The sequence below is a fragment of the Cherax quadricarinatus genome, chromosome 3 (genome assembly GCF_038502225.1).
Source record: "Cherax quadricarinatus isolate ZL_2023a chromosome 3, ASM3850222v1, whole genome shotgun sequence".
Taxonomy (NCBI): domain Eukaryota; kingdom Metazoa; phylum Arthropoda; class Malacostraca; order Decapoda; family Parastacidae; genus Cherax; species Cherax quadricarinatus.
Window position 1 is genome coordinate 75137934 of NC_091294.1, and position 27896 is coordinate 75165829.

General features: G+C 42.4%; 1 long non-coding RNA gene across 1 annotated transcript in view; it reads right to left on the reverse strand.

Annotated features, from left to right (window-relative positions):
- The window catches only part of LOC138853775 (uncharacterized), a 334726-nt gene that overhangs the window by 8792 nt on the left and 298038 nt on the right, over positions 1 to 27896 (reverse strand). The window contains exon 2 of the long non-coding RNA XR_011392931.1: positions 24465 to 25794. This is a non-coding gene — a long non-coding RNA (uncharacterized lncRNA). The remainder of the gene's footprint in view (positions 1 to 24464; positions 25795 to 27896) is intronic.

Consider the following 27896-nt stretch of genomic DNA (forward strand, 5'->3'; position numbering starts at 1 on the left):
TAGAGTTGGTCGTGCTCCTGGATGAGTAAGGTTATCAAGGCTTGTTCCTTGGGTAGCACTGAAAACGATTTGGGCAGATATTTTTGGGCAGATATTTTTGAGCCCACTTCAGATTCGTCATTTCTCAGTTCATTTCATTCCACTTACATTTCTGTGTCTCATTAGGGTGAGTAACTGCAATCCCTAATGCCTTTTATTATAGGTCTCTCTAAGGTCTTACACTAGTTCAGATTTTGGGACATTTCTCTGGTTTGTGAAGATATATGTCCTGGTGTGGGCTCAGTTCTGGTGCTACGAACTCTCAGACAGACTCCTGGAGTTTACCTGGAGTTTACCTGGAGAGAGTTCCGGGGGTCAACGCCCCCGCGGCCCGGTCTGAGACCAGGCCTCCTGGTGGATCAGAGCCTGATCAACCAGGCTGTTGCTGCTGGCTGCACGCAAACCAACATATGAGCTACAGCCCGGCTGATCCGGAACTGACTTTAGGTGCTTGTCCAGTGCCAGCTTGAAGACTGCCAGGGGTCTGTTGGTAATCCCCCTTATGTATGCTGGGAGGCAGTTGAACAGTCTCGGGCCCCTGACACTTATTGTATGGTCTCTTAACGTGCTAGTGACACCCCTGCTTTTCATTGGGGGGATGGTGCATCGTCTGCCAAGTCTTTTGCTTTCGTAGTGAGTGATTTTCGTGTGCAAGTTCGGTACTAGTCCCTCTAGGATTTTCCAGGTGTATATAATCATGTATCTCTCCCTCCTGCGTTCCAGGGAATACAGGTTTAGGAACCTCAAGCGCTCCCAATAATTGAGGTGTTTTATCTCCGTTATGCGCGCCGTGAAAGTTCTCTGTACATTTTCTAGGTCGGCAATTTCACCTGCCTTGAAAGGTGCTGTTAGTGTGCAGCAATATTCCAGCCTAGATAGAACAAGTGACCTGAAGAGTGTCATCATGGGCTTGGCCTCCCTAGTTTTGAAGGTTCTCATTATCCATCCTGTCATTTTTCTAGCAGATGCGATTGATACAATGTTATGGTCCTTGAAGGTGAGATCCTCCGACATGATCACTCCCAGGTCTTTGACGTTGGTGTTTCGCTCTATTTTGTGGCCAGAATTTGTTTTGTACTCTGATGAAGATTTAATTTCCTCATGTTTACCATATCTGAGTAATTGAAATTTCTCATCGTTGAACTTCATATTGTTTTCTGCAGCCCACTGAAAGATTTGGTTGATGTCTGCCTGGAGCTTTGCAGTGTCTGCAATGGAAGACACTGTCATGCAGATTCGGGTGTCATCTGCAAAGGAAGACACGGTGCTGTGGCTGACATCCTTGTCTATGTCGGATATAAGGATGAGGAACAAGATGGGAGCGAGTACTGTGCCTTGTGGAACAGAGCTTTTCACCGTAGCTGCCTCGGACTTTACTCTGTTGACGACTACTCTCTGTGTTCTGTTAGTGAGGAAATTATAGATCCATCGACCGACTTTTCCTGTTATTCCTTTAGCACGCATTTTGTGCACTATTACGCCATGGTCACACTTGTCGAAGGCTTTTGCAAAGTCTGTATATATTACATCTGCATTCTTTTTGTCTTCTAGTGCATTTAGGACCTTGTCGTAGTGGTCCAATAGTTGAGACAGACAGGAGCGACCTGTTCTAAACCCATGTTGCCCTGGGTTGTGTAACTGATGGGTTTCTAGATGCGTGGTGATCTTGCTTCTTAGGACCCTTTCAAAGATTTTTATGATATGGGATGTTAGTGCTATTGGTCTGTAGTTCTTTGCTGTTGCTTTACTGCCCCCTTTGTGGAGTGGGGCTATGTCTGTTGTTTTTAGTAACTGTGGGACGACCCCCGTGTCCATGCTCCCTCTCCATAGGATGGAAAAGGCTCGTGATAGGGGCTTCTTGCAGTTCTTGATGAACACAGAGTTCCATGAGTCTGGCCCTGGGGCAGAGTGCATGGGCATGTCATTTATCGCCTGTTCGAAGTCATTTGGCGTCAGGATAACATCGGATAGGCTTGTGTTAATCAAATTTTGTGGCTCTCTCATAAAAAATTCATTTTGATCTTCGACTCTCAGTCTGGTTAGCAGCTTGCTATAAACTGAGTCATATTGGGACTTGAGTAGCTCACTCATTTCCTTGCTGTCATCTGTGTAGGACCCATCTTGTTTAAGTAGGGGCCCAATACTGGACGTTGTTCTCGATTTTGATTTGGCATAGGAGAAGAAATACTTTGGGTTTCTTTCGATTTCATTTATGGCTTTTAGTTCTTCCCGCGATTCCTGACTCCTAAAGGATTCTTTTAGCTTAAGTTCGATGCTTGCTATTTCTCTGACCAGTGTCTCCCTACGCATTTCAGATATATTGACCTCTTTTAGCCGCTCTGTTATTCTTTTCCGTCGCCTGTAAAGGGAGCGCCTGTCTCTTTCTGTTTTACATCTACTCCTCCTTTTTCTTAGAGGAATAAGCCTTGTGCATACATCGAGTGCCACCGAGTTAATCTGTTCTAGGCATAAGTTGGGGTCTGTGTTGCTTAGTATATCTTCCCAGCTTATATCGGTTAGGACTTGGTTTACTTGGTCCCACTTTATGTTTTTGTTATTGAAGTTGAAATTGGTGAATGCTCCCTCGTGACTAATCTCATTATGTCGGTCTGGGGCTCCGCGCATACATGACTGAACCTCAATTATGTTGTGATCTGAGTATATTGTTTTTGATATGGTGATATTTCTTATCAGATCATCATTGTTAGTGAAGATGAGGTCTAGTGTATTCTCCAGTCTAGTAGGCTCTATTATTTGCTGGTTTAAATTGAATTTTGTGCAGAGATTTAAAAGCTCGCGTGAGTGTGAGTTTTCATCAGAGCTGCCTCCTGGTGTTATTACTGCAACAATATTATTTGCTATATTCCTCCATTTTAGGTGCCTTAAGTTGAAATCCCCCAGGAGCAAGATGTTGGGTGCAGGAGCTGGAAGGTTTTCCAGACAGTGGTCAATTTTTAACAGCTGTTCCTGGAATTGCTGGGATGTTGCATCCGGAGGCTTGTAGACTATCACAATGACTAGGTTTTGGTTCTCGACCTTTACTGCTAAAACTTCCACTACATCATTTGAGGCATTTAGCAGTTCTGTGCAAACAAGTGACTCTGCAATGCACAGGCCAACCCCCCCCTTTTGCCTGTTCACTCTGTCACATCTGTATAGGTTGTAACCTGGGATCCATATTTCGTTGTCCAAGTGATCCTTTATGTGGGTCTCAGTGAAAGCCGCGAACATTGCCTTTGCCTCTGCAAGCAGTCCACGGATGAAAGGTATTTTGTTGTTTGTTGCTGGCTTTAGACCCTGTATATTTGCAAAGAAGAATGTTATCGGACTGGTGGTATTGTTGGTACTGGGGGGGGATTTTTTTTCCGGCATTAGTATCTGTATCTGTTGGTTTGGAGTGGAGGCCATCGACTGTGGTTCCACTCCAGGAATGACTGGATTTGGTGTACGATTTCTGCCATTTCCTGCCAGTTTTTTTTCCTTCCTGGCACTAAAAAACCTCTCCCTCTTGAGTGGCTGTGGCTACCCAGGTTTTCCCATGGCCTGGATGTTTTGTATCTTTTTGTCCCCTTTAGATGGTATGCCTGGCAATTTAAGTTATAGCACAGTCTTTCCTGTACTGAAGAGGTACACAGTTCAGGGTGAAAAAGCTTACAGGAAGGGAGTTTGCATTTTCCTGTTGTCATATGGGCATGGCATTTCCTAGGGTGGTCATAGTTGCACGTCCCATCTGTTTTTCCAGATTTCCCATGCCAGCAGATACCGAGTGCATAGTATGTGCACAGGCTTGGTTTCCGTTTGCCTTGGGTTTCTGTGACTGTATTCCCTGTTGGTGCATGTTTCCCTGTCTTACTTCTATCCTCCCTAGCACCAACAATGGAGCTCCCACCAGTTGTTTTTGGTAATATATCCTCACTATTGCTAGTGGAGTCCTCTTGTTTGCTATTTCCTGCGGTATTTCTAGTTTGCAATATTGGTTTTATCTTATCTTTGACTACACTTGTTTCCCTACTATGGCTCCTGTCCCCTATGAGGTCATTTATATGTATTCCTTCCTGCGTATAATTCCCGACTACCTGGACAAAATCTCCAGCTTCACCATTACTGTCTCCCAGGACAGCATCTCCAGCTTCCCCATTACTGTCTCCCAGGACAGCATCTCCAGCTTCACCATTACTGTCTCCCAGGACAGCACCTCCAGCTTCACCATTACTGTCTCCCAGGACAGCACCTCCAGCTTCCCCATTACTGTCTCCCAGGACAGCACTATCAGCCCCACATTTACTGACTACCAGGACATCACCTCCAGCCTTACAGTTTGTGACTACATGGCCAGTATCAAGGGCAGTACCATTCAGCCCAGACTTTTTATGTTTCCATCTGTTGTAGAAAGCTTCCAGGTTTTCTATGAAAGCAGCTTTGATGTTGACCTCTTTTAATACCCTTCTGATTTTAGTCCACAGATTTATCTCATTTGGGCATACCCAAAAACACTTCCCTGTTTTAATACTGCTTGTAGCTAGTTCTTGGATATCTGCACAAGGGGCGTGACACCAATTTCCACAGAAATGACAATTTATGCATGTGGAAGCCCGTTTGTTTGACTGACCACAGACTACACACAGCTTCATAATGATTTGAATGGTTGATTTACTGCAATTCTACTAGCAACCTCTTGAATATTCTATTAATAACCTGCTAGGTGGTGCACAACGAAACCGTTTGAAACCAGTCCAGGGTTCGGACCAGTCAAGGGTTCGGACCAGTCAAGGGTTCGGACCAGTCTATCTGATCTGATCAGTGGGTCACTTATTTAAACCATACTGGTCGGTGATTTGAGCTAACACATGAAGGATCTACTGGAAATTATCTACACGAGTAATATGTGATTTGATTGATACAAAAGTATAACTTGCGTGTTGAAGAGCCGGTGACTGCTGGCACTCCTACAATGACGAACGGTCGAGCCTCCACCCTTGTTTATCAATCGCTGTATCTAGCTTCTCTATTTTTTTTTTTTTTTTTTCCGTCTCCACCACAATAAATGCTATATTATCACTATAGTTGACTGGTGCAAATTTTGGAGGAAGGGCGCTTATTCTGTAGTAATAATTGCTTCTCGTTGTGTATATTGCGACCGCTGGTAACTACAGGTTATATGAAATTCACAGTAACGTCTGGTATTTCAAGAAAAAGAAACTAATGAAAGTCACTCCACTCCACTAAGTACCATTATAATACTGGTTAGTTGCTACTACAACACTGTATTCTGCTATTCACTGGTATCACTAGATTATATGCGAGTACACTAGCAGGCCAGGAAGATTATTAAAAACAGCTGACCTGTGGTAAGTTTCTGGCGACTTCTGGCACATGCCTCTATAGGCTTATCACTTCATTTACAAATTCACCTGTTTTCAAATGACACTTTAGCCTTTATCATCAATATACTAGGGAGCCACTGTAGTATACACTATACACTATGTATACTCAATGATATCAGGGAGACTTTCTTTCCTCTGACACAAAGTTCAATTATTATTATTTTTTTCACACGGGACCAGGCCTATGATTCCCCTCTGGCAGTAAACTCTGCTAGGTAGTGCACACAATTCTCCTTTTTTACTCAGTATATAATGTTTTCCGCCCAAGATTGGTTCCAGGCGCTAGAGGGATGTATCGTATAGGATTGATGACACAAAATAAAGTTCTAGCACGTAAGAGCGACCGTGAAAACACCAGAAAACCGGGAGCACAACGAGGCACGCTGACACGCTGACACGCTGAGTAATGTGTACATAATCAGCCTGGATTCTAGATGGATGGTGTTCCACTGCCCGGCCTATGACCAAACTTCTTCATATGGGTACCAGAATGACTTTCTTAAATTTACGAGATGCACACATACGTTGCTGAGAATATTCGTTATGTGAGCATCACGTTACATGTCTGGTGTTGTGTAGTTTATGTCAACCAAGTTTGAATACCATTACGTGTTTGAGATAACTTATATGGTGAGAGAATCTGTATGGTAAGCATGAAAGCCTGTATGGTGAGCCCTACGCTCCTGAGATGTGAAGACGAACGCCTTGTACAGTCCATCACCATTTTCCCCAACAGTTCAAGTCCCCTTTTCTCTCTGGAGAATTTTATAAAGCCTAATCTTGCGTTTATCTTCTCCATCTCTGTGGTGAGAAGTCTGTCCATTCTTTCTATCTGCACTTCTCGTATACAGTATGCAGGATAAAAGCCAAAGCCAGATTCTATGAGAGTGTTTTCAGTGTTTACTTGGTTGCCAGTGTGTTGGGATACTCCAGGACGTGTGCCCTACTCCCTCTATTCTTTCTGTGTGCTTCCTTGTGACCTCTGTGCTTTCCGTGTGCTTAATTGGGACCTCTGTACTTTCCGTGTGCTTGCTTGTGACCTCTGTGCTTTCCGTGTGCTTGCTTGTAACCTCTGTACTTTCCGTGTGCTTGCTTGTAACCTCTGTACTTTCCGTGTGCTTGCTTGTAACCTCTGTACTTTCCGTGTGCTTGCCGGTGGCCTTTGTACTTTCCGTGTGCTTGTTTATGACCTCTGCACTTAATAGCACCTGAGCAGGTAGCTAGCTGCCTGCTATCTACCTGCTGAGGTCCTACCTACCTGCCTTCCTCTCTTGTACGACCTTACCCTCGGCTAATGAATCACAAAAGCCTGTTGCAATTGCTGTAAACTTTATCTCCAACTTGCAATGATTCAACTGCAGCCACGATAACTAAAGCAGACTGTAATAATCAAAAGAGTCATACAGGCAGGCAATAAAACATACAGGAAACAGACAGGAACGCTGATGGAAAGGTTGGCATCAGGCAGGCAAGATGGTAGGTTAGGTGCAAGGAGACAAGGGCAACTTTATTAAGATGTAACGGCTTAATAAAGCTCTTGGAGAGCGAAACATTGCCGCAATAAAATGTCACATTAGTCACACTTGTGCCCTTTTACCCAACATATTGTCGGTAATTCTATCAACATTAATACAAGATGCCAGATAGAAAGGCTAGCATGAAAGCAGGCAGGATGACAGGTAGAAAGGCTAGCAGGAAGGCAGGCAGGATGGCAGGTAGAAAGGCTAGCAGGAAGGCAGGCAGGATGGCAGGTAGAAAGGCTAGCAGGAAGGCAGGCAGGATGGCAGGTAGAAAGGCTAGCAGGAAGGCAGGCAGGATGGCAGGTAGAAAGGCTAGCAGGAAGGCAGGCAGAATGGCAGAATGATCAAATTTGATTAGTCAACAGACAAGCACTCTGAACTCGATACAGAATCCAAAGTGTATGAAACCGTAGGTATACAAACCCAAGTGTGTATCAACCCTACTGTGAACCAACCCAAGTGTGTATCAAACCTACTGTGAACCAACCCAAGTGTGTATCAACCCTACTGTGAACCAACCCAAGTGTGTATCAAACCTACTGTGAACCAACCCAAGTGTGTATCAACCCTACTGTGAACCAACCCAAGTGTGTATCAACCCTACTGTGAACCAACCCAAGTGTGCATCAACCCTACTGTGAACCAACCCAAGTGTGTATCAACCATACTGTGAACCAACCCAAGTGTGTATCAACCCTACTGTGAACCAACCACAGTGTGTACGAACCCTACTGTGAACCACCCCATAGTAAACCAACCCTACTGTGAACCAACTCCAGTGTGTACCAACCTTACTGTGAAACAACCCCAGGTATAGCAACCCTACTGTGAACCAACTCCAGTGTGTACCAGCCCTTCTGTGAACCATCCCCAGTGTGTACCAACCCTACTGTGTACCATCTCCAGTGTGTACCAACCTTACTGTGAAACAACCCCAGGTATACCATCCCTACTATGAACCAACTCCAGTGTGTACCAGCCCTACTGTGAAACGTCTCCAGTGTGTACCAACCCTACTGTGAACCATCTCCAGTGTGTACCAACCTTACTGTGAAACAACCCCAGGTATAGCAACCCTACTGTGAACCAACTCCAGTGTGTACCAGCCCTTCTGTGAACCATCCCCAGTGTGTACCAACCCTACTGTGTACCATCTCCAGTGTGTACCAACCTTACTGTGAAACAACCCCAGGTATACTAACCCTGCTGTTAACCAACCCCAGTGAGTACGAACCCTACTGTGAACCAACCCCAACCTTACAGTGAACCAACCTCATGTATACCATCCCACTGTGTACCAAACGCAGGTGTACCAACACCAGGTGTACCAACACAGGTGTACCATCACCAGGTGTACCATCACCAGGTGTGCCACCATCAGGTGTACCATCACCAGGTGTACCATCACCATTTGTACCAACACCAGATGTACCATCACCAGGTGTACCACCAGCAGGTGTACCATCACCAGGTGTGCCAACAACAGGTGTACCATCACCAGGTGTATCATCACCAGGTGCACCACCACCAGGTGTACCAATACCAGGTTGCCAACCCTAGTGTGAACGAACCCCAGGTATACCAACCCCCCCGTGAACCAACCCCAAGTAAACCAACTCTACTGTGAACCAACCCCAAGTATGCCAACCCAACTGTGAACCAACCCCAGGTATACTAACCTTACTGTGAACCAATCACAGTGTGTACCAACCCTACTATGAACCATCTCCAGGTATATCAACCCTACTGTGAACCAACCCCAGTGTGTACCAACCCTACTGTGAACCAACCCCAGGTGTACCAACCGTGCTGTGAACCATCCCCAAAGTGTACCACCATAAGGTATACCAATCCTAGAGAGAACCAACCACAAGTATACCAACTCTACTGTGAAATAACCCCAGGTATACCAACCGTGCTGTAAACCATCCCCAAAGTGTACCACCACAAGGTATTCCAATCCTACTGTGAACCAATCCCAGTGTTTACCAACCCTACTATGAACCATCCCCAGCTATATCAACCCTACTGTGAACCAACCCCAGTGTGTACCAGCCCTACTGTGAACCAACCCCAGGTATACCAACCTTACTGTGAAAGAACCACAGTGTGTACCAGCCCTACTGTGAACCAACCCCAGTGTGTACCAGCCCTACTGTAAACCAACCCCAGGTATACCAACCTTACTGTGAAAGAACCACAGTGTGTACCAACCCTACTGTGAACCAACCCCAAGTACACCAACCCTAGTGTGTACCAACCCCAGGTATACCAACCCACTGCGTATCAAATGCAGGTGTATCACCACCAGGTGTACCAACACATGTGTACCATCACCAGGTGTACCATCACCAGGTGTACCATCACCAGGTGTACCATCACCAGGTGTATCAACACCAGGTGAATCATCACCAGGTGTACCAACACCAGGTGTACCAACACCAGGCGTACCAACACCAGGTGTACCAACACCAGGTGAATCATCACCAGGTGTACCAACACCAGGTGTACCAACACATGTGTACCATCACCAGGTGTACCATCACCAAGTGTACCATCACCAGGTGTACCAACACCAGGTGTACCAACACCAGGTGAATCATAACCAGGTGTACCAACACCAGGTGTACCAACACCAGGCGTACCAACACCAGGTGTACCAACACCAGGTGAATCATCACCAGGTGTACCAACACCAGGCGTACCAAGACCAGGTGTACCATCACCAGATGTATCATCACCAGGTGTACCACTTCCAGGTGTACCATCACCAGGTGTACCAACACAAGGTGTACCAACACCAGGTGTATCAACACCAGGTGAATCATCACCAGGTGTACCAACACCAGGTGTACCAACACCAGGCGTACCAACACCAGGTGTACCAACACCAGGTGAATCATCACCAGGTGTACCAACACCAGGTGTACCAACACCAGGTGTACCAACACCAGGTGAATCATCACCAGGTTTACCAACATCAGGTTTACCAACACCAGGTGTACCAACACCAGGTGAATCATCAAGTGTACCAACACCAGGTGTACCAATACCAGTTGTACCAACACCAGGTGTACCAACACCAGGTGAATCATCACCAGGTGTACCAACACCAGGCGTACCAACACCAGGTGTACCATCGCCAGATGTATCATCACCAGGTGTACCACTTCCAGGTGTACCATCACCAGGTGTACCAACACAAGGTGTACCAACACCAGGTGTATCAACACCAGGTGAATCATCACCAGGTGTACCAACACCAGGTGTACCAACACCAGGCGTACCAACACCAGGTGTACCAACACCAGGTGAATCATCACCAGGTGTACCAACACCAGGTGTACCAACACCAGGTGTACCAACACCAGGTGTACCAACACCAGGTGAATCATCACCAGGTTTACCAACATCAGGTTTACCGACACCAGGTGTACCAACACCAGGTGAATCATCAAGTGTACCAACACCAGGTGTACCAATACCAGTTGTACCAACACCAGGTGTATCACCACCAGGTGTACCAACACATGTGTACCATCACCAGGTGTACCATCACCAGGTGTACCAACACCAGGTGTACCAACACCAGGTGTACCAACACCAGGTGAATCATCACCAGGTGTACCAACACCAGGTGTACCAACACCAAATGTACCAACACAAGCAGAGTTTTATGGTACCATCAAAATATTGGAAAAAATGTCTTTTTCTCCTATGGAATAATATCTTTGCTTGTAGATAGTGGCAGCCGAGCTTTTCTCATCTGTGTCTGCCATCCTGCCTGCCTTCTTGCTAGCCTTTCTACCTTCCTTCCTGCCTGTCTGCTGCCTACCTTCCCTTCTGCGTACTTGTCTGTCTCCCTGCCTGTTTTCTTGCCTGCCTGCCTGTCTTAATACCTGGTTGCCTACCTGCCTTCCTGCCTTCCTGCCTGCCTGCCTGCCTGCCTGCCTGCCTGCCTGCCTGCCTGCCTGCCTGCCTGCCTGCCTGCCTGCCTGCTTGCCTGCCTGCCTGTCTGCCTGCCCTCCTATCTGCCAATTAAATCATCACCATCATCACAACATTAGTCACTAACAATCGCTAATCAAACCATAATCCCAGATCCTAATATCATCAACCGAACCATTACTAATCAACTATCACAATCTCTATTCATATCATAATATCAACTGAATAATTACTAATTCAATCATCACAGCTAATCAAACCATCGTTAATATTTTAGCTCGCTATAGCTCTCAGGTATTCGATAGTTCTGACTATCCCTGCTTATCGAGACTATCCGGACTGGACGCAGGATAGGTTCAGTCCCTTCCTCCCTTGAGTACTCAGGCCACCGGTGTCCTGGGGGGGCCTAGCCATAACAGCCACTAATTAAGCAACTTCAGATTAATCCTCTTCCTCCTCCTTTTCCCAGATTATCGGGATTATCATTTTTTTTTTCTTTTTATTTTCTACGTTTTTCGAAACACAGATCTCCGGTAATGGGAGTCTCCCCCCCCCACCCAAAAAAAAAAGATATAAAGGTTTATATTAAAGTTTTGTCGCGTGTGTAGAGAGAGAGAGAGAGAGAGAGAGAGAGAGAGGCTGGTGGCTCATCTCCCGAGGATGCTGGCGCCTCTGCTGGAGCCAGACGAATTGTTCCATTTGCATTTCCTTGCTTTTTTTATGAAGAAAATGGGAAAAAAACATCGCTTCTCAGACACGGCAAGAAAATGTGACGATATGGGAAGGAGGGAATGAATGATGACACAGATGGAACAGAATTCAATAATTCAAGCAGAGATTCAGTGTTGTGTTACTTTGATTACTCTGCCATTCAAGAAAATGTGATAATGGTATAGAATATGCGTACGTTAATAAGTAAGACACAGGTGCAATAATTAGGTACCTTTAGCTTCATATTGTTCCAGACTCTGAAACTCTTCTCCAGACTGAGGGACTGACCATCTCCAAACTACGTCTTCGAAGGTGATGGGCTGAGGACATCGTCTTTACATCTCTACTGCTCTCCTCTGTATTCGACTGAAGAAACCCAATCCGCAGGCGAAACATTTCGGAATAAAGATACCTAATTGATGCCCCATGTATCTTACTAACAATCAAGTATCGTGAAACAATCACCGCCTCACCAACAGAGAAGAATGGTATTGGAAGGAGAATGATCTGAGTGGCTGAAGGTAACGACCAGACTTTCTCTGGAAATCGATCCTCACCTAAATCCTTTACATAATTTACATAAATGATCTCGAAGGGGAACTAGAATCTGCAGCATTCGAAGAAGACAGAAAAATTGGAAGAAAAATGCTGTATCCAAGGCCGAGTGTATGAGCACTCAGAGGAACCTGGAGAGTGAGCACTCAGAGGAACCTGGAGAGAGAGTGTCTCACGCACTGGTGGGAATCCGGGAAGATGGGGTTTCGTATTGATAAGTGCAAACTTATGCATTTTGTATATAACACTCACAAGAATGCAAATTGTATGAAAATATTAAGTTTATTCAGATATACACAAATACAGTTGCATAGATTATCATACATAGCAGCATATGTGTAGAGAACCTGGGATAACCCAAAAAAGTCAGACTATTTTCCGTAAGTATACTTAATGTCTAATGGCAAGCAGCAAGCATAAAGAATGTTAGGTTTCTCAGAGCGATATTTCGAGAATAAAACACAATAGATAATAAATGACATTAGAAGAGGAAAGGAATAGTAGTGGTGTTAGAAGTAGTGCTAGTGTTAGAAGTAGTGCTTGTGGTGTTAAAAGTAGAGATGGTGGTGCTACAAGTAGTGCCTAGTGTTGGTGTATGAATGGTATACAGTACAGACAAGATGAAGCACTAAACACATATACAACACCTGGGTATCTTTATTTGAAGACGTTTCGCCCTCCAGTGACTTTATCAATACAAGGACATAATGGGAAGACTGTAGAACTATATACGAAAGAAGAGGTGTAATCAGTCCCTCAGCCTTGGAGTTGGTGAAGATCACCGTAGTGTTGAGGAATGTGAAGCAGATGGTAGATGAGTGTTCATTTACTGGCATCAGATGAGGCGTGGCAGACGAAGGCACTGTCACCAGTAGGCGGGATTCCCCACTGGTAGTGGGTCATACCCGAGGGATGGACCAGGAGTAGGCTAGAAGGTTGTGGAGATGTTCTCTGTACCAAGATTCCATGTACAACTTGTCAGACACAGCAGCATCATGGAATCTTGGTACAGAGGACATCTCCACAACCTTCTTGCGTACTCCTGGCCCATCCGATCAGTATGACCTATTACCAATGGGGAATCCCACCTACCAGTGACAATGCCTTCGTCTGTTACACTTTATTTGATACCAGTATGTAAGTACCAATCTATCTGCCTGTGCTTCAGATTCCTCAAGACTACGGTACTCATCACCAACTCCAAGGCTGAGGAATTGATTACCTCGTCTTTTGAATATAGTTCCATAGTCTTAACATTATGTCTTTGAATTTGTATTGATAAAGCCACTGGATGGCGAAACGTCTACGAATAAAGATACCCAGATGTTGCATATGTGTCTAATTCTTTAGTCAGTGGGTGTTGCTTACAGTGTAGAATCAATTGATTAAGAGGCGCGTAAATTCCTCGTCTTCTAATATCATGTTCATTTTTCCCCAATAATCTACCTAGTCCATAATTACTATCGTATTTACTTTGTCTGTTTCGTAAGGTGAAGTCCAGGATCTTTCCTTAATTCATGGTATAACTTAACAAATCTTTGAGGACAATTGTGTTGCAGAGCTCAGACCTCTGCAACACAATTGTCCTCAAAGATTTGTTAAGTTACCTTCACCTTACGAAACAGACAAAGCAAATGCGATAGTAATTATAGACAAGATAGATTATAGTGGAAAAATGAACTTGTTATTAGAAGACGAGTAAACTTAGGTGCCTCTTGACGTCTATAATTGAGAAGTGTTGTTTGGGTAGATGGCGTTGTTGCCTTTGGAATACCTTGATGAATCATTGCATATGTTTGTTGCCCGGCGGATTTGGTACGGAAATGCCTCCGGGGTGCCACTGGAGTTAGAGGCGAGGGTGCCGTTGGAGTGACAGGCTGAGGTGCCACTGTTGTTCCTGCTGTAGCAAGCATGCAGGTGAGTGCCAAGAGTGACACCAGTGTTGCGGGAGGGGGGGGGGGAATACGCAATTTTTCTGTCAACTTCGTTAATTCCATCAAGCAGCAACTCTGTCATGGGAACTTTGCTTTTGACTAAGAAAAATCATTAAGTAAATTTGCCTGTGAATTTGATGCTTTTGAAGTATGGAAAATTAATTTGACGACGACGGTGACGATGACCAGGATAACGACGACAGTGACGATGACCAGGATAACGACGACAGTGACGATGACCAGGATAACGACGACAGTGACGATGACCAGGATAACGACGATAGTGACGATGACCAGGATAACGACGACAGTGATGATGACCAGGATAACGACGACAGTGATGATGACCAGGATAACGACGACAGTGATGATGACCAGGATAACGACGACAGTGACGATGACCAGGATAACGACGACAGTGATGATGACCAGGATAACGACGACAGTGATGATGACCAGGATAACGACGACAGTGACGATGACCAGGATAACGACGACAGTGACGATGACCAGGATAACGACGACAGTGACGATGACCAGGATAACGACGACAGTGACGATGACCAGGATAACGACGACAGTGATGATGACCAGGATAACGACGACAGTGATGATGACCAGGATAACGACGACAGTGACGATGACCAGGATAACGACGACAGTGACGATGACCAGGATAACGACGACAGTGACGATGACCAGGATAACGACGATAGTGATGATGACCAGGATAACGACGACAGTGATGATGACCAGGATAACGACGACAGTGATGATGACCAGGATAACGACGACAGTGACGATGACCAGGATAACGACGATAGTGATGATGACAAGGATAACGACGATAGTGATGATGACCAGGATAAGGACGACAGTGATGATGACCAGGATAACGACGACAGTGACGATGACCAGGATAACGACGACAGTGATGATGACCAGGATAACGACGACAGTGATGATGACCAGGATAACGACGACAGTGACGATGACCAGGATAACGACGATAGTGATGATGACCAGGATAACGACGACAGTGATGATGACCAGGATAACGACGACAGTGACGATGACCAGGATAACGACGACAGTGATGATGACCAGGATAACGACGACAGTGACGATGACCAGGATAACGACGACAGTGACGATGACCAGGATAACGACGATAGTGATGATGACCAGGATAACGACGATAGTGATGATGACCAGGATAACGACGACAGTGATGATGACCAGGATAACGACGACAGTGACGATGACCAGGATAACGACGACAGTGACGATGACCAGGATAACGACGACAGTGACGATTACCAGGATAACGACGACAGTGACGATGACCAGGATAACGACGATAGTGATGATGACCAGGAAAACGACGATAGTGATGATGACCAGGATAACGACGACAGTGATGATGACCAGGATAACGACGACAGTGACGATGACCAGGATAACGACGACAGTGATGATGACCAGGATAACGACGACAGTGACGATGACCAGGATAACGACGACAGTGACGATGACCAGGATAACGACGACAGTGATGATGACCAGGATAACGACGACAGTGACGATGACCAGGATAACGACGACAGTGACGATGACCAGGATAACGACGACAGTGATGATGACCAGGATAACGACGATAGTGATGATGACCAGGATAACGACGACAGTGATGATGACCAGGATAACGACGACAGTGATGATGACCAGGATAACGACGACAGTGACGATGACCAGGATAACGACGACAGTGATGATGACCAGGATAACGACGACAGTGACGATGACCAGGATAACGACGACAGTGATGATGACCAGGATAACGACGATAGTGATGATGACCAGGATAACGACGACAGTGATGATGACCAGGATAACGACGACGGTGACGATGACCAGGATAACGACGACAGTGACGATAACCAGGATAACGACGACAGTGATGATGACCAGGATAACGACGACAGTGACGATGACCAGGATGACGACGACAGTGATGATGACCAGGATAACGACGATAGTGATGATGACCAGGATAACGACGACAGTGACGATGACCAGCATAACGACGATAGTGATGATGACCAGGATAACGACGACAGTGATGATGACCAGGATAACGACGACAGTGACGATGACCAGAATAACGACGACAGTGATGATGACCAGGATAACGACGACAGTGATGATGACCAGGATAATGACGACAGTGATGATGACCAGGATAACGACGACAGTGATGATGACCAGGATAACGACGACAGTGACGATGACCAGGATAACGACGACAGTGACGATGACCAGGATAACGACGACAGTGATGATGACCAGGATAACGACGACAGTGATGATGACCAGGATAACGACGACAGTGATGATGACCAGGATAACGACGATAGTGATGATGACCAGGATAACGACGACAGTGATGATTACCAGGATAACGACGACAGTGATGATGACCAGGATAACGACGACAGTGACGATGACCAGGATAACGACGACAGTGATGATGACCAGGATAACGACGACAGTGATGATGACCAGGATAACGACGACAGTGATGATGACCAGGATATCGACGATAGTGATGATGACCAGGATAACGACGACAGTGATGATGACCATTATAACGACGATAGTGATGATGACCAGGATAACGACGACAGTGATGATGACCAGGATAACGACGACAGTGATGATGACCAGGATAACGACGACAGTGATGATGACCAGGATAACGACGACAGTGATGATGACCAGGATAACGACGACGGTGACGATGACCAGGATAACGACGACAGTGACGATGACCAGGATAACGACGACAGTGATGATGACCAGGATAACGACGACAGTGATGATGACCAGGATAACGACGACAGTGACGATGACCAGGATAACGACGACAGTGATGATGACCAGGATAACGACGACAGTGATGATGACCAGGATAACGACGACAGTGACGATGACCAGGATAACGACGACAGTGATGATGACCAGGATAACGACGACAGTGATGATGACCAGGATAACGACGACAGTGACGATGACCAGGATAACGACGACAGCGATGATGACGAGGATAACGACGACATTGATGATGACCAGGATAACGGCGACTGTGACGATGACCAGGATAACGACGACAGTGACGATGACCAGGATAACGACGACAGTAATGATGATCACGATGACGATAACGACAACAATGACGATGATAACGACAACGACGACAGTGACGATGATCATGATAACGACCACAGTGACAATGACCACTATAACGACAACAACGACAGGTTACAAAGTTATCCCTGCTTGTCACAAGGATATATCCCTACAGGTCACAAGGTTATCCTTACAGGTCACAAGGTTATCCCTGATTGTCACAAGGATATCTCCCTACAGGTCACAAAGCTATCTCCCTACAGGTCACAAAGCTATCTCCCTACAGGTCACAAGGTTTTCCTTACAAGTCACAAGGTTATCCCTGATTGTCACAAGGATATCTCCCTACAGGTCACAAAGCTATCTCCCTACAGGTCACAAGGTTATCCTTACAGGTCACAAGGTTATCCCTGATTGTCACAAGGATATCTCCCTACAGGTCACAAAGCTATCTCCCTACAGGTCACAAGGTTATCCTTACAGGTCACAAGGTTATCCCTGATTGTCACAAGGATATCTCCCTACAGGTCACAAAGCTATCTCCCTACAGGTCACAAAGCTATCTCCCTACAGGTCACAAGGTAATCCCTGCAGGTTACAAGTTACAAGTTTCAACTACAGCTGCAAATTACTCCCTCCCCCTTGCAACATACAAATTTCTCCCTACAAGCTGCAGATTTCTCCCTACAAGCTACAAGTTTCTCACTACAAGCAACAGATTTCTCCCTAGAAGCTTCTCTCTACAAGTTAGAAATTTCCCCCTACAAGCTACAGATTTCTCCCTACAAGCTGCAGATTTCCCCCTACAAGCTACAGATTTCTCTCTACAGGCTACAAGCTTCTCCCTTCAAGAAACAAAGTTCCTGAAAACTTCTGGTAAACTCACTTGAAGTTGCTCCAAAGAAAAGAAAATTGTTAATTTATCTTAATTTTGCAACCATTTGCATTGTTCATCGTTTAAACTTCAGATCAAACGTTGTGTGTATACAAATTATTACGTATAATCCCACTATACTTGCTGGCTACCTGTGACTCTCAGGTCTATAACTCAACTCACCACAAGAAGCGTGTTAAGCCTAACAGTATAACTTGTCTCCAAGGTCGTCCCATGTATCTTATCCTCTATAACTAAATCATTTATTTTGTGTCAGTTGTTTTACCAATATTCCAACACTATATATTATATACTTTATGCCTATTTTTTTTTAAGTTAATCGCACAATCTCTCCAGAATTTGGAGAGGGTATTTTGGATAACGTTTCGATACATCCTCGACTATTGTCAGGTCACGACCGAAACATTGGCCACTCTTTTCTCTCCAGTAGAGATCTTTCTTAGGACAGAAAGTGTAATTCTAGAAGGGGAGTGCCAGTATCAAATCCATATCTGGACGGGAATTCGGCCATTTTTCAATATGACTGCCGTTATGTCGTGTTTACCGTCCTTTTTATAGGTGAAGTGCCAAATTTCGTATCTAAACATACGTAATTGTAGTCAAAGGAATGCCATAAAATGATTATCTGAGCTCTAAGTTTTACGACTCACTCGCCGTGGGTTCTAACCCCCTCTCGCGGTTTCTTCAAGTCAATATCAGTAAACAGTAAAAATAAATCTCTTCAAGGGTTGTGCTTTTTAATTATAATATCAACATTTCAGAAATAATTAGATGTTCCCAATGTTCTTGTTTTGACAAAAGATAAACGAAATAGCAATTACTTATAAATAATATCTAGTAATTTTATTTGTTAAATTGGTAGCGAGGATATATATATATATATATATATATATATATATATATATATATATATATATATATATATATATATATATATATATATATATATATATATATATATATATATATATATATATATATATATATATATATTCATTTATTGTTAGACACTGATTTTTAATTTCTTATTTCCCATTTGAAATTTTCCCCATTAAAGCTAAAGAAAAACAGAAAGGAGTAAGATAAAAAAACCTAAGCCAAAAGTTCATGCAGAAAGTTCATGCAGAGTCCTTGTAACTCAAGATCAGGAATAATTCAAACTTTGCATAGAAGCATAATGTAAACTGCACCAGAGCTCGACACTGAAGACTGATGATGATTAAGAACTGCCAAAGAGCTAGAATATCCTGTTTCACTTGCAAGAGAAGCAGGAGGCGATCTAGATGTAGCTGAAGCAAAAATATCACCGTGACTGTTTAATAAAATCCAGAGGCCTGGTCACGGATCGAGCGGCGGGGGCGTTGCCCCTCGGAATACCTTCCAGGTATACTCCAGGTAACCGTAGAGGTTCATCCCTATCCAAAACAAAACATCTTCGGGTAGACATTGCATAGACACATATCTAGATGGCAGTATTGAAGTGTCCATCAGAAGGAAGAGAAGAAAGGGACTGGGGTTAAAAGTTTCTGAAAACAAAGACATGTAGTCTAATTCTCCAAATTTCTAAGACAAAAGATCTCTGCTGAAGACGTCTGTGTCACATCAGGCTTGTAACCTGTACATAAATGCTTGCAGCATTTATTAAGATTTTAATTTATGATTAGTTTATTTTAATATTTAACAAATGTATCCTTTAAGTAAACCGTAATTCATGCTATACAATGCATGTGTTAGATGTAAATGTAATGTGTGTATCTCTATACTAAGTTCACACATCTTTCATTGTCTAGGTCATCCTGTACAGCTGATTCACACATTTTTCTTTAATAAAAGTCATGGAGTAAGGATCATATGCAATATTATGACCATAAAGACATAGAATCTCGAACTAATCTGTATCTCAAAAATGCCATTAAGAAAGGTACGAGAGCCGTCAAAGTTTGGACAATGAGTACAGATGTTGTCATCACTGGTGGGTTATTCTTGAACCTGCAAACACCATGGGCTTTTGGGTTGCCACTGAAATGGGCGTTCAGTTTCAGAAAACCAGAAACAAATCTATCTCTGCTCTCTGTAAATCAACGAAGTCTAAGGCTCTCTCTTCTTTTTCCATCCACTCACTGGAAGTGTCAATCTTGTAGCTCAATGACAAGAGAAAGAATGCTTGGGAAACATGGAAGGTAACAGATGCCTTCGTTCCAGTAGTAACGCTGCCCTTTGATACTACTGAACTAGTCTTCCCAATTATCGCATTGCTAGAGAGGTGCAATTGTTGTCTATATGATCAAACCTCAGATGTGGAGACAGTCATGAGCTACGACAGGAACTGTTACTTAAAAAAATTAACTTCAATGGAACACATATCACCAACCCGTGTAAAAAAAAAACAGTCCAGATAATTTGTTAGTTATTTTCTCGAGTATTAGTTGTGTTTTTTCATTTGATAATGAGAGCACTTTATCAGACTGGAATGAGGGATATCAGGCTTAATAATATGTGTATCCCCATCAGAAGGCTTTCAGTTGACATGTCTTACCATCAGATGGGTTCCGATATTATATAATGGTTTAAAAAAGATTTATATATCTTTGTTGTAGAAACGTTTGGCCAGTCAGTGGCTTCTTCGGTCCAATACAGAGAACAATGGAGGATGAGAAGGAGTTTGAGGAAATCAGTCCCTCAGCCTTGAGACTTTCTGTCTAATCCATCAAGACTGATGAACTAAACACACAGACTCCAGGCTGAGGGATTGATTACCTCAAACTTCATCTCATCTCCCACCGTTCTTCTCTGTATTGGACTGAGGAAGCTACCGGCTGGCGAATCGTTCTCAAAATAAAAATACCCAAAAGCATCCACAAATATCTCTTTCAGCAGACGAGTTCCGAGATGAACTCTTTCCCTGCAGAGAACTACAAAATTGAGGTGACATCATGAAGCCACCGACTCAAAGATGTCAGAATGTACACAAATAACCCACACATAGAAGAAAGAAATTTATAACGACGTTTCGACCCGAAACATCGTTGGACTGTTATATGTAGCTTCGTATATCTGTGATAAATGATGTGATGATGAGAATTTGATATTAGCAGTTAACAATAGACATTGTTCGGCCAAGTAAAGGATTTTTACGACAAAAGTATAAATTAGCATGACTTGTGAGGGCGTATCACGTATATAATCATGGATACTCATGACTTTTTGTGTTTGTGGGTTTTATCTAAGCCATTTCTACAACCCTATTAAGGTACAGAGTTAAATATGTATACACATTGATTCACACCATAAACTTGTAAAAGCCAAAAATTAGCAAAAGCCAAAAATTTGCTAAAAGCCAAAAATTTGCAAACTTAAAAATAATTGCAAAAGCCAAAAAAAATACAAAAGCCAAAAATTTACAAAAAAAAAAAAAAAGGGGGGAAAACCCAAAAATTGGCAAAAGCCAGGTTGCAAATTTTGATTTTTTCATTCGAACTCTTAGCTTAAATAATAAATCTTTTAGAAACCGAATAATAAAATCTTTAAACTTTCGAAAATCATTTTAAAACATTCTTTGATCAAAATTTTCAATACATCTTCCACTGAAGCGAAATTAAAAGTTATTCATTTTTTCATGACCGCCATTTTGAGAGAAAAAAATAACCAGGTTTCCCTTCGTGAAAAGATCTGATGGAGGTGCCCTTTTCTAGGATGATTTTAAACCCCCTAAAAAAAAGGGCCTGTACCATATTCGACTTTTCTTTTTATATGGCACCATTTTTTTTTTTTTGTTACCAAACAGGTCAGACCATAACACGAAAATCTATTGTTACTTTTCACTAGACACAATGTGAGGGATCTTGCAGTTTAAGAAGTTATAAACTGCCTTAATTATAGCAATAATAAACTGCCTTAATTATAGCAATAATAAACTGCCTTAATTATACCAATAATAAACTGACTTAATTATAGCAATAATGAACTGACTTAATTATAGCAATAATAAACTGCCTTAATTATAGCAATAATAAACTGCCTTAACTATAGCAATAATGAACTGCCTTAATTATAGCAATAATAAACTGCCTTAATTATAGCAATAATAAACTGACTTAATTATAGCAATAATGAACTGCCTTAATTATAGCAATAATAAACTGCCTTAATTATAGCAATAATAAACTGCCTTAATTATAGCAATAATAAACTGCCTTAATTATAGCAATAATGAACTGCCTTAATTATAGCAATAATGAACTGCCTTAACTATAGCAATAATGAACTGCCTTAATTATAGCAATAATAAACTGCCTTAATTATAGCAATAATGAACTGCCTTAATTATAGCAATAATAAACTGCCTTAATTATAGCAATAATAAACTGACTTAATTATAGCAATAATGAACTGCCTTAATTATAGCAATAATAAACTGCCTTAATTATAGCAATAATAAACTGCCTTAATTATAGCAATAATAAACTGCCTTAATTATAGCAATAATGAACTGCCTTAATTATAGCAATAATGAACTGCCTTAACTATAGCAATAATGAACTGCCTTAATTATAGCAATAATAAACTGCCTTAATTATAGCAATAATGAACTGCCTTAATTATAGCAATAATAAACTGCCTTAATTATAGCAATAATAAACTGACTTAATTATAGCAATAATGAACTGCCTTAATTATAGCAATAATAAACTGCCTTAATTATAGCAATAATGAACTGACTTAATTATAGCAATAATAAACTGCCTTAATTATAGCAATAATAAACTGCCTTAATTATAGCAATAATAAACTGCTTTAATTATAGCAATAATAAACTGCCTTAATTATAGCAATAATAAACTGACTTAATTATAGCAATAATGAACTGACTTAATTATAGCAATAATAAACTGCCTTAATTATAGCAATAATAAACTGCCTTAATTATAGCAATAATGAACTGCCTTAATTATAGCAATAATGAACTGCCTTAATTATAGCAATAATAAACTGCCTTAATTATAGCAATAATAAACTGCCTTAATTATAGCAATAATAAACTGACTTAATTATAGCAATAATGAACTGACTTAATTATAGCAATAATAAACTGCCTTAATTATAGCAATAATAAACTGCCTTAATTATAGCAATAATGAACTGCCTTAATTATAGCAATAATGAACTGCCTTAATTATAGCAATAATAAACTGCCTTAATTATAGCAATAATAAACTGACTTAATTATAGCAATAATAAACTGCCTTAATTATAGCAATAATAAACTGCCTTAATTATAGCAATAATAAACTGCCTTAATTATACCAATAATAAACTGACTTAATTATAGCAATAATGAACTGACTTAATTATAGCAATAATGAACTGACTTAATTATAGCAATAATAAACTGCCTTAATTATAGCAATAATAAACTGCCTTAATTATAGCAATAATAAACTGCCTTAATTATAGCAATAATAAACTGCCTTAATTATAGCAATAATGAACTGACTTAATTATAGCAATAATGAACTGACTTAATTATAGCAATAATAAACTGCCTTAATTATAGCAATAATAAACTGCCTTAATTATAGCAATAATAAACTGCCTTAATTATAGCAATAATGAACTGACTTAATTATAGCAATAATAAACTGCTTTAATTATAGCAATAATAAACTGCTTTAATTATAGCAATAATAAACTGCTTTAATTATAGCAATAATAAACTGCTTTAATTATAGCAATAATAAACTGCTTTAATTATAGCAATAATAAACTGCTTTAATTATAGCAATAATAAACTGCTTTAATTATAGCAATGATAAACTGCTTTAATTATAGCAATAATAAACTGCCTTAATTATAGCAATAATAAACTGCTTTAATTATAGCAATGATAAACTGCTTTAATTATAGCAATAATAAACTGCCTTAATTATAGCAATAATAAACTGCCTTAATTATAGCAATAATAAACTGACTTAATTATAGCAACAATAAACTGACTTAATTATAGCAACAATAAACTGACTTAATTATAGCAACAATAAACTGACTTAATTATAGCAATAATAAACTGACTTAATTATAGCAATAATAAACTGCCTTAATTATAGCAACAATAAACTGACTTAATTATAGCAACAATAAACTGACTTAATTATAGCAATAATAAACTGACTTAATTATAGCAATAATAAACTGACTTAATTATAGCAATAATAAACTGACTTAATTATAGCAATAATTATAATTAGTTAATATACCTTGAATTATAGGAATTATGATCCATTATACGTACCTATAACAATGTGTTTCTTAGTATCACAGACGAAGTTTGTCGAGGTGACCAGGTCACGTGTGTGATGACCAGGTCACGTGTGTGTGATGACCAGGTCACGTGTGTGTGATGACCAGGTCACGTGTGTGATGACCAGGTCACGTGTGTGTGATGACCAGGTCACGTGTGTGATGAACAGGTCACGTGTGTGATGACCAGGACACGTGTGTGTGATGACCAGGTCACGGGTGTGTGATGACCAGGTCACGTGTGTGTGATGACCAGGTCACGTGTGTGATGACCAGGTCACGTGTGTGATGACCAGGTCACGTGTGTGTGATGACCAGGTCACGTGTGTGATGACCAGGTCACGTGTGTGTGATGACCAGGTCACGTGTGTGTGATGACCAGGTCACGTGTGTGTGATGACCAGGTCACGTGTGTGTGATGACCAGGTAACGTGTGTGATGACCAGGTCACGTGTGTGTGATGACCAGGTCACGTGTGTGATGACCAGGTCACGTGTGTGTGATGACCAGGTCACGTGTGTGATGACCAGGTTACGTGTGTGATGACCAGGTTACGTGTGTGATGACCAGGTCACGTGTGTGATGATGACTAGGTCGCGTGTGTAATTATGACCAGCTCACGTGTGTGAATACGTGCGATGAGCAGGTCACATGTGTGGTCACAGGTCAAACGTGTGATGATTGCCAGGTCTTTTGTGTGTGTGTGATGACCAGGTCACTTGTGTGCTGACACACATCCAGGTCGGTTATGTAATGACTAGGTCACGTGTGAGTCAGGTGATCAGGTCACATATTTGTCATAACCAGGTCACTTGTGTGGTTAGAATGATGATAAATGATACAATGAGCTTTATAATGATGTTGCGACTGTCGTATGATGTCTTATCATAATTTATAATGAAGGTTACCTGAGCATATAAGGATCTGTAATGAGCCGACTGAATGTGTGAAAAACTCACTGATTGTGTAATGAAATTACTTCGTAAGGATGCACCTGAGTGTGTAAGGATGCACCTGAGTGTGTAATGTTGTACCTGAGTGTGCAATGGCCTGATTGTGTGAAATGGAAGCCAGGTATCAGAGTGTGGGCGTATCAGAAAGTGGGTGCGTCAGAGTGTGGGTGTGTTAGAGCATGGGCGTACGAGTAGGTGGGTGCGTTAGAGTCTGGACGTGTGGAGAGAGGGCCCCGCTAGCGCTGGGGACCCTTGGGCACCTCTTGTGAGCACGAGGTGGCACCATCTTGTTCAGGGGTCGTGGTGATGGACGGTGAAGACTTGGTGACCCTCAGGATTAGATTTCTGTGGCAGCTCTCTGCTCTACACCTGTTGGGAGCATCAATCACGAACCCGTCAAACCTGCAAAGCATTGAATCTTTAAAAATAACAGGTGAATATCGCCAGAGTATTGCAAGTATTAGTGCAAGGTGAACGAGGTAATCTGCTAGGCAAGTATAGGAATAACAAGGAACTGTCCCGGAGGTGTTGAGGTGACAAGCAATCCATGGGATAAAGATGACCTTTACAGTGGTCTTGGATAATTCTGGTGTCTGACAAACCTCTGTTGACATATGTGTCCACAACTGCTCATCAGATACGTGTCTTACGCGATGTGGCTGAACCGTGTCCGTATGTATCGCTTTGATGTATATGTATGCAAGAAAGCGACCAGGTAACCATTTGTAACATGTGTTCAGGCTGGTCACATCAACATCCCTCTTGCCTCTGTATACTTGACCTTGGCCACACGTGTCGGCTGGTTTTGAACATGCAAGGGACGTGTTCAACAGCTGAACAGCCGGGTGTGTGAGCGGTACAGGAAGACCCCGACAAGTACGCTGACATTCACAGCGGCAGACCAACACTACTAGCGTCCCCAGTCAGTTTTTAATGCAACTGAGATCTTGTGTTAAATTTACATTTCATATTTACTTAGTATTGCTATCAACAAAGACATGGACCCAGTATTCTAGTCATGTCATGTGACATGAAGTAATGTTATTTAAGGTGATGACACTACGGCATGACATAACATAATTGGCTTGTAACACAACTCATCCAGACTGTCATGTGATGTAACGCATCTATACTCTCATGTGACAAAATAAAATCATACTGCAGTGTAGCATAACACAATGATGCTTCCATGAAGCACAATATAACTATGCTGCCATGTGGCATAGAAATTAAAAAATCCAGAGAACATAGGAAGGGTTGTTGAGGTGGCCTGAATACGTCAAGGAAATGTTGCAGAAGAGGATGACCAAGAGGGTTCCTATGAAGGACCGTCCAAGGAAGGCTGGAGGGAGACGGTGAAGGAAGTTTTAGGTGGAAGGGACTTGAGCATCCAGCAGGCGTGAGTGAGGTTGTTAGATAAGAGTGAGTGAAGTCAAGTGGATTAAAGGATGTTAGGTACTGTTAGTGGGTGAACACTGTAGCATTTATAAAGGGATTAGGGGAAGATAGCCAGCCGAAATTTATTCCAGGAGGTGAAAAGTACAGTGAATGATCTCGGAAGGAAGGGTGAGAATGTAGGATCATTTCAACTGCCATTGCTGAGCCCTTCTGGTAAGACAGCTATTGAATGAACGATGATAAATGATCCATTTCCTTGAATAATCATGGAAGCGACAGCCGATTTGTACAAATAAAATAAAAATATGTCCCTTACTAAGATAGCATTTACAAGGCTCAGTCCACAACGCGAGCGTTACTTCCTGAAGCACATAATACTTGATTAAATAAGTTACCAACAACGAGCCCAACTTTGCAATCTCCTTACATAAGTTGGAGAGGACCAGGGTCTGAGACCGCCTCTCTCAGTTACATCGATTTCTGGCACAACTTCACCGACTAGTGATCTGAAGAGAGGTTTTATATTCTGAACTTGCAAGTGGTAGCCAATTTTACAGCTTCCGGGAGTGCTGGACGAGTGCTGGACGAGTGCTGGAGCTTTATCATCAACTGGAGTGCAAGACGCGGGCTAGGAGTTCCTGGTACACGGCTTGAGTGATAGAGGAATGCTTAGAGTTCCTGTTAGAGAAATGAAGTGCTAGACGATTGCTTGGAGCTCGTGCTTAGAGATCCTGCCACAAAATTAGAGTGCTAGATGGAGGGCTTTGAGCTCCTATCAAACACGTAGAGTTCCTGCCACATATCTAGAGTGCTGGACGAATGTCTAGAGTTCCAGGAGGAAATAGTGAGTGCAACGGCTTTTGTAAGTATAAAGAAACTAATAACACACACACAAACACACACACACACACACACATACACACACACACACATACACACACACACACACACACACACACACACACACACACACACACACACACACACACACACACACACACACACACAGCTCATGGAGCAGGGATAGAGAGGATCTAGTAACAATCAGTGAAAAGGCGGTGCCAGGAGCTGAA